This window comes from Cryptomeria japonica, chromosome 3, assembly GCF_030272615.1.
Source record: "Cryptomeria japonica chromosome 3, Sugi_1.0, whole genome shotgun sequence".
NCBI lineage: Eukaryota > Viridiplantae > Streptophyta > Pinopsida > Cupressales > Cupressaceae > Cryptomeria > Cryptomeria japonica.
The window spans coordinates 616,438,050-616,447,985 of NC_081407.1; positions in this window are offsets into that span (position 1 = coordinate 616,438,050).

Genomic DNA, 9,936 nt, shown 5'->3' on the forward strand with positions numbered 1-9,936 from the left:
GTGTTTTAGGGTTCCCAATTGATGTCGTTTGAAGATACAAGCTAATAAATAAATTTAAAAAAAAAAAAACTCATTGAAAAAAAATTCAGTCATTTTAATTTTGTCTTTACAACACTGCACCTATATTTTAATTGATAAGCATGACATTATATATGCACATTATGCACATATAAACAATAAAAGCATGCACACACAACATTAAAGGTAGATAAATAACATACTAGATAATTTCTTTTTAAAATGAAAGGGAGATAATAAATCCCTTTTCACATATATTTTGAGTACATAAATAAATAGTACCAATATTCAACTATAATAGTAGTAAGAATAATAAATAAATAAATGTATTGTAAAAATAAATATTTTGGAAAATAATGAAATTATTTAGTTGGAAATTCATAGTAGATGTTAGATGATTGTTCGTTAATAGTAAAAAATATTAATGATGCTTAGATAAATACTTTTGAAATAATGAATGTTTTGTTGTTGTTTTGGATCACTTTTGCAATTATGGATTCAATCTTGTAACTATGAATTTTAGCTTCCCAATATGATTTGCACCTATAGATATGATCTCTACTAATATTCAAAACATCACTTAATGTTTTCCTTGATGTCAATCTATTCCTACAAAAAAATGGTTATTATGTTATTTGGTTTGTATCTGACAAAGATAATGAATCCATTTGTGTCAAATAATATAAGGATACCAATTAAACAACTTGATAAATAATTAAGGACAATACTCTCAAATATACAAGACTCCTTAGATGATTATGCAAATACAAATAATAGTAAATGATAACTCTAGTGCACAATATATCTAGATAGTCTTGATGATCTAAAATGAACTAGGTTTATTTTTTCTTCTTAAGTTGGTACACAATGTTCACATTGATGAGAGTAAAACTCACCCAAAATTAAGATATAGATTTTAAAAGAAAATGGATCATTGGAGAAGTGATTGAGATTGCTTTTGTTATTGCACACATAATCTAGGATAGGAAAGGATTAAAATTAAGGATCAAGATTAACTCTTGGAAATGAGTGTAGATAAGAATGCATAAGGATTAGGTTGTATACTCAATCCTAGTTAAAAACATGCCATTTATATGATTATTACTACAAAAAAAGCTACTCTAATAGAATTGGCCCCAAAACATAAATGAAAAGGGCACAAAAGTGTAGTTTTCACCTCCACATTTTGCTCCCACTTTAATGTGCATGTAGACTATTATAAGAATGCATGTCAAAATAGAAAATGCAACCAACAAAAAAAGTAAATAGACAAACACTAATAAAAAAGATACTTATATAGAAGAAGATTTTGCATTGGTACTTGCTCGAGCTTGAAATGAGTGCTCCATCTTGAAAAAATTGCTAAACAAAAAGAAAGAAATGTGTGACATCACATGAACATATAAAAAAAAATATGTTCTTAGCCCACATTGTAGCGGAGTTGGCTTGGGTTGTGGGTTCGTTTCCCATTGGTTTTGGGTTCAACTCTAAGGCCCAAGCTTACCTGATGCACGTGGTTTGTGGGCTATTGCGTGCATCCTTAGAGGACTATTTTCACCTCAGCTCGCCCCTTCTTGAACCACAACTTGACAATATGTAAGACCAAGATAACGCAAATTGGGCATTGGGTTAAGATGCAAGGATACCTTTGAGTTAACAAAACAATAATATGTTCTTCACAATATAAAAGAGATGAAAAGAAAAGAGAGGTAAAGATAGAGATAACACCCATGAAGCACAAAGATGGAAAGTTAATGCCTTGGGGCACCCAAAGAAATGTGATACTTGTTGAAAACTTCCAGATGCTGAGAGGGGGGCTGAATCAACATATATTAAAAATCAACCAATCAATTATCATTCATTCCATTTACCACATGTGCAGAAGTAAACAATTGGAAAACACAATAGCAATCACACATGAACACCAAGATTTTATTGTAGAAAATCCAATGAGGGAAAAACCATGATGAGGACTATCCCAGTATATGAAAATATGTTACAATATTTTAGGCTCACGGCCAAGGAAGCTCACTACTTCTGATATGGACTTGCAAGACTAAGGCACACAACCTTAGGGCAAGATATAGGGGACTTGCATTATTAAGATGCACAATCTCAGGGCAAGATACAATAGAGACTTGTGGAAACTGAAGATCACTTCTTCAAGGAAAGATACAAAGCATTTGAGAATATAGTATCAATATGATTGAACTTCAGAGAACCACATCCTCTGATATGCTGATTATAGTCCACTGTTAATACACATCTAAAACTGCCTTCATTACTACTCAACTACACTTGCGCACCTTTTTACTTACACAATATCACTCACTCACACCACATTCGACTTGTTCACTACCCTAAAAAATGATTTCATCCTTTATATACCATTCATAATCAAATAACATCAATTAGGTTGGCCTAATTGGATGTAACTGTTGGATATTGTCATGCATTACTGCTGCTAGGATATGTTGTTGTCATTGATGTCAACATATTCCTATGTATTGCTCCAGTGATTGCCGATTGGGAAGATTTTCTGATCTAGTTTTTAGTGTTGGTTTGTTGATCATTGTTTTGCATAGTTCGATATATCCTTTAGTATACTTCGGTGTGATGAGATTTGGTGCCGAGCTTTTGGGATATTGCTTATGATGGCCTTGTGTATCTTCATTTCAAATGGATCAATGATTTGGTAGTCCGCAAGTTATCTTTCTTCGTGACAGTTGCTGATTGGTTGTGTTCTTGAGCTTTTAGATGTTGATCGATGAAGATTTGAAAAGTGGTGTTGGTGCAGCTGTTCTTGATGATCCTAACGTGCTTTCTGGTGTTTCCTAAGTCGTTTCCTATTTGTTTTGGTGATCCACATTGATCGTTGTGTGAGTTTTTGGCGGTTTCTATCAACCGATGATGATTTGCATGTTATGCGGTATTTCTGGTGGTGTAGCATGTTGCAGTTGATCTTGGTGTGATTTTCAGTGGAGTTGTGCATTTGGGAATTTGATTTAGGACCAAGCTATGCTATGTAAATCATTATATTGGTCTAGTGGTCAATCTTTGTATCGTGTGATGTAATTTTGTAATTGAGGGTTGAGGGTTTAGCCGACCTTGTTGTCAAGGTTGATGAATTGTATATATAAGTGATATAGTCATGTAGTTTGGGTTTCGTTGTTGTGTTTGCATTATCAGAGAGAGGTTTATGTGCGAACAAGTGATTTATCCTTCTGTGTTGAGTTTGTGGTGAGATTGGTGTTGCAGGGCAGACATCTATGCTTAACCAGAACTGTAATCGGGCATTTGGAGATGCTATTCTTTAAGCTCATTTCTTCCAGATTGTAGTTCGAATTTTATTGTAAGTCAGTGAGACTTCCCTGAGTGTAGCCTTCCAGGAAAACATCTTTTGAGCGGTGAGCTCTAGACAGTGCGCCTGAATGCATGTGCATTCCCCTTTGTAATATTTTCACATACTTTTGTAGAGTATCATCTTACTGTTGGTAGGTTCCCACCGTGGTTTTTCCCTTAACTAGGTTTTCCATGTCAGAATCTCGGTGTTGTGTGTTGTGCTATCAATTTGCTTATCTGTCTTACTACTGCAGTTTATCAAATCTGTGTTTTGTTGTTATTTCGATGAAGACTGATTCACCCCCCTTCCTCTTAGTCTTCCTTCTTCATTGCTGCTAACAATTGGTATCAGAGCTAGATCTTCTGGTAGAAGCTTAATCGCTTGAGGAGATCCAGGATGGCAGCTCAAGGTGTAATCTTTAAGAAGGACAATCCGAGATTTGATGGAAGTAACTATGCTATATGGAAAGACTGGATGGAAGTGCACTTAAAATGTCTTGGTGAATATTTTTGGAAGATTATAGAAGTAACTATGCTATATGGAAAGACTGGATGAAGTGCACTTAAAATGTCTTGGTGAATATTTTTGGAAGATTACAAAGAATGTCTATGTTGTTCCTCAAAATGGACCTTCTACTCCTGATGCAGTTAAGGAAGCAAAACATAATAGTAGAGCGAAGGAAGCATTTCTTATTGCCTTGACTGGTTCTGAGATGACTAATGTGATGGGACTTCAGACTGCACATGAGATCTGGGTGAAGCTTGAGGTGCTGTATGAAGGTGATAAACAAGTGAAGGTTGCTAAGTTGCAAAGTTTGAAAGGAAAGTATGAGCCATTGAAGATGGGGGATGATGAGAACATACACTCTTTATGGCTAAGGTGAATGACCTTGTCCTAGGTATCAGATGTGCCAGTGGAACTATTGAGGAAGATGAAATAGTTGCTAAGGTGTTGATATCTTTGCCTCCCGCCTATAAACATAAGGTTGCTACTATTGATGAGATTTGGAGTGTGCCTACCGTGACAAGATATATGCTAGTTGGAAAGCTTGCTGCATTTGAGCTAAGTGAATTTGGAGAATCTCATGGAAAGTACGAGACAACATTAGAGCATCTACATCTATATCTGGAAAGCATAAATATGATCCCGATGAGTGCAGAATATCTAGATCTGAAAGAGAGAGAAGAGAGATGGAAGAGTAAGAAAGGGAGCTAGATGAACTTGAAGCTCTAATTGCCCGGAGATTGCCAAAAGGTGTCGGTAAGTATGATGAAAAGTTGCCTTTGAAATGTTTCTCTTGCAATAAGATATGACATTTTTCTTCTAGATACATGGAGAGAATGGCTAAGTATGAAAGGCATGATAAGTTTGAAAAGCATGATAGGAATGATAGATATGACAAGGATGAGAAGTATGACAAGTCTTACAAGCCTAGCCGGAAGTTTAGAAATCAGAAGAATTTCTATTATGTTGCTGATGAAGGTATTATAGATGAATAATCTGAAGGAGATGAAGTTGTATTCCTTGCCATTAAGGAAGATGGACCTATACCTGTTGATTCCATTAACTGTACTATTGAGGAGAAAGCTTTAGCTGCTAAAGTTGAAGAGAAAGATGAATGGGTAATTGACAATGGTTGTTCACATCATATGACCGGTGATAAAAGCAAATTTGTGAGTATGGAAATATATGATGGTGGAATGGTTAGATTTGGAGATGACAAAGCCCGTGTAATCCATGGGAGAGGTTCTATTTCTTTTGATGGTAAGCATAACAGTGATGATGTCTTGTATGTTGAAGGTTTGAAGCATAATCTTCTAAGTGTTGGACAGATGGTTGATGAGGGTTATGATCTACAATTCAAGGATGGTAAATGCAAGATCTTGAATGCCTCTGATATAGAGATTGAATCTGGAACTAAGACTGAAGGTAACATTTTTTTATTTGAATGCTAGTGAGAAAAGTTGTTTGATTGCTCAGATTGATGAGAGTTAGTTGTGGCATAGGAGAATGTGTCATGTGAATTTTGATTCAATGATTAAGATCTGTTCTACACATGTTAGAGATCTACCTAAGATTGTTAAGCGTGCTAATCCAGTATGTAAGGAATGTCAGTTGGGTAAGCAAACAAGAATTTCTTTCAAAAACAAACAATATACATCAGAAGGACTGCTAGATCTTGTACATACTGACCTATGTGGACCTACAAATGTTAGAAGTGTGCAGGGTGATAGATATTTTATGCTGCTAATTGATTATTATTCAAGGATGATGTGGGTTGTCTTTTTGGAGGAGAAATCATAAGCATTTGAAAAATTCAAGATATTCAAAGATAAGGTTGAGACCGAGTTTGGATTGAAGGTGAAGTGTCTGAGATCTAATAGAGGTGGATAATTATTTTCCGGTGAGTTCAATTCATTTTGTGAGAAGCATGGGATTAGAAGACAATTATCTGCTCCTAAACCCCTCAACAGAATGGAGTCGTTGAGAGGAAGAGCAAAACTATTTTGGATGTTGCTAGAACTATGCTAATTGAAGGAAATGTTATGAATATTTACTGGAGAGAAGCTATTAGTACTGTTGTGTACACATTCAACATAGTTCACATCAAAGGTGATACTAGTAAGACCCCTTATGTGCTTTGGTTTGGTCATGTTCCTACTTTGAGATACTTCAGAATATTTGGTAGCAAATGTTATATCAAAAGAGATGAGGACATAGGAAAGTTTGATGCTAGAAGTGATGAAGGTATTTTCTTGGGATATTCAACAAAGGGCAAGGTCTACTAGTGCTACAATAAGAGACTGAGAAAGATTGTAGAGAGTGCAAATGTGAAGGTGGATGAGAACCTTGGGAAAGAGATCAGAGAATGTGGTTATGATGATGGTCAACATATTGTTTCAACACTTATTCAGCCTAAAGAGCCTAAGAAGAATGATCCGATAGAGATTGTGAATCTGGATGTTTCTAGTGAAGGAGTGCAGGAACCTGAAAACCAGAACAATCAGAAGACTCCGAGGTATGTAAGATTGAATCATTTTGAAAATCAGATTATTGGTGATAAGAATAAAGGTCTGATAACTAGAAGAAGGTTAGCTATTGAATAAGTGTATTTGATTTCCAAAGTTGAACCTAAAGATGTTGCTGAAGCCTATAAAGATGAGAATTGGATGAGAGATATGGAAGAAGAACTAGATCAGATTGAAAAGAATAATACTGGGGAACTTGTGCCTAGACCTAAGGGTAAGAATGTTATTGGTACTAAATGGGTATTAAAAAAAAAATTAAATGAAGCCGGTGAATTTGTCAGAAATAAAGCTAGACTGGTCTGCAAAGGATACTCACAGCAAGAAGGAATTGATTATGAGGATACTTTTGCCCCGGTTGCCAGACTTGAAGCTGTTAGACTGTTGCTTGCTTATGCTGCTTATAAATATTTTAAGGTATATCAGATGGATGTCAAATCTACCTTTTTGAATGGTGATCTTGAGGAAGAAGTTTACATTGAACAACTTGATGGATTTTCACTGTCGAATGATGTAGACATGGTATGTAAATTGAAGAAATCTCTTTATGGATTGAAACAAGCTTCTAGAGCCTGGTATGCTAGACTAGATAAATACTTGTTAAAATTGGGATTTAGTAAAGGTGCTACTAACAGTAATTTGTACTTCAAGATAGAAAATGATAACATTATGATTGTTGAAGTCTTTGTTGATGATATAATCTTTAGTGGTGATGATAACTTGAGCATGAAATTTGCCAGTGATATGCAAAAAGAATTTGAGATGTCTATCATTGGTGAGATGAAATTCTTCTTAGGTTTGCAAATTGCATAGATTAGAAAAGGAATATTCATATCTCAAGCTAAGTATGTGAAGGAATTGTTGAAGAAGTTTGGATTAACCGGTTGGAACTCTTATGGTGACTGGTTGTAAATTGTCCAAGAATGGTGAATCTTCTAAAGCTAATCAAAGTTTGTACATATCTATGGTTGGTGGTGTTGTATCTTACACAAACTAGACTAGACATTATGCATGCTGTGTGCATGGCTGCTAGATATCAAGCTGATCCAAAAGAGAGTCATGTAATTGCTGTGAAGAGGATATTCAGATACCTGAAGGGAATTGTAGACTATGGATTATGGTATCCTAGGAATGATGATTTCATGCTTTGTGCCTATACTGATGCTGATTGTGTTGGCATATGATGATATGACGATAACATATGTTGTCATTGATGTCAATAAGTACAGGTGAACCGGTGTAAAGATTGGAAGAAGTTGTTATTGATGTTCAAGTTGGAGAACCGGTATGAAGGGATGAAGTGAACCAGTGTCAGGGTTTCACTAAGTGTGACTACCGGTTGGTAGTCTCATCTCTAGGGTTTCCGGTTTGGCAATATAACTTATGCGATGCAACCGGTGACATTCTGTGATGATTTAGCTAAGAAACAAGGATGAGATTGAGATGCCACGCCAGTTTTGTGCACATGAAGGATTTCCTTGAGGATCTTGCATGTGAAGATCGATTGCACTAAATGTGTACCTCGGGAATGAACATTCTTCTTAGTGCTATGAGAAGAAAGCGTGATGGGTTACTGATTTCCATGTGCGGTGAAGAATGGACAACGTAGAATGACTTGTGATTTGTTTGAGATTGTTTTATTCTATGCAAAGTGTTTGAATGGTCAGGATTGGACCACTTGTAATTGTAAACCTAAAATGTTTAGGGTTTATGCTACCAACCTAATTGTTATGTATAAGGTTGATGATGGTTGTTATTGTTTGTATTGGCAAATGTTGTGTTTGTATCCGAGTGATGAGATATTTCCCAGATCAGTGAGTGGAAAACTGCAGAGTGTGATTGCAGAGTAGAGGAACTGAAAAGGATCTGCCTTAGCATGTAGTGCTATTATCAAATCAGAGCTTTACCTGTTGTCTTCTAACCATTTCAACAGTAGGAAAATCCCTTTGCCAGGTAGCTTTAATAGGCTTATTGAAAATCCTCTAACCAGGTGACTCAAGATCATTGAGTTCTTCAAATCCTCTAGCAAGGTAACCTTTAACAGGGTATATAGCCATCCCTTAACCAGGTGATCTTTAACATGATCGGTTCATAACAAAACCTTATTGTAAAGTATTTAACCGGACTAGGCTCCTAACAGAGCGAGCTTCAAAAGAGTTCAAAACAAGCTTGTGGGTATTCATCCCCACCATGGTTTTTCCCATTTGGGTTTCCACGTGAAAAATCTGTGTGTCATGAGTTGCGCATTTTTCATGTGATGATTGAGCAGTCTTTGTTTAGGTGAATATGAATGTAGAGGTAATGGTTATGGTATTACTGATACAACACATACATGAGTATATTGGTGAAGTAGTTATCAAGTGTTGAATGTTATTTGATGTATTCAGTTTTACTGGTTTAGTTGTCTGAAGTCTTACTGTGTTTAACCGATATTGCCATGGTTAAGTTCAGTGATGAAGACAACCGGTTAGCATTGTTTTAACTTGATAAGTTGTTGAGAAGTTTTTGTCTTTACTGATTCACCCCCCCCTCTCAGTACTAGTTAGGGTATTTGTTGTTCATCATTATTCATCAGATTGGGCTGGTGATGTTGATGACCAGAAGAGCACTATTGATGGAGCATTATTTTTGGGTAAGAAATTGGTTTCATGGGCTAGCAAGAAACAAGATTCAGTGTCTTTATCTAGTGCTGAAGCTGAGTACATTGATGTTGTTAGTAATTGCACTCAGGTAGTTTGGATGAAGCAAATGTTGAAGGATATCATATTTTTTTATGATGAGCCTACTGTTATATACTATGATAATTCTAGTTCTATTAACATGTCAAATAATCTGGTGCAACATTCAAAGACTAAACATGTGTCAATCAAATATCATTACTTTAGAGAGCAAGTCAGTGAAGAGAAGGTGAAGCTGGAGTATGTATCTACAAAGGAACAAATTGCGGATATTTTCATACTAAACCTTTTCCTACATATACATTTTTCTATTTGAGAGACAAGTTAGGGGTATACACCCCTCCTGATGAGAACTAGATGCATTGAGTTGCATCAATCCAGTGGATTTCAGAGCTTTATCTAATTTATTCGGATTGGTGTGTTGGTGCTGCTCCTCTATTGGAGTAGTTTGTGTTTTGGGGTGAGAGATTTATGTTTCTATTTGGTTTTTTTTTTGTAATCTTTCGCATTGTTGTCAAAGGGGGAGAGAGATAATGTGAAAAAATTATTTCTAAGTCTTGATCTTAGGGGGAGTTTGCTGGAGATATCTTCTTTTCTTTACATTGATTGTTTTTCACATCCATATGTTACCATCAATACCAAAGGGGGATATTGTTGGATATGTCATGCATTGCTGTTGTTAGGATATGTTGTTGTCATTGATGTCAACATATTTCTATGTATTGCTCCAGTGATTACCGATTGGGAAGATTTTCTGATCCGGTTTGTAGTGTTGGTTTGCTGATCACTGTTTTGTAGAGTTCGGTATATCCTTCGGTATACTCCAGTGTGATCAGATCTGGTGCTGAGCCTTTGGGATATTGCTTATGAT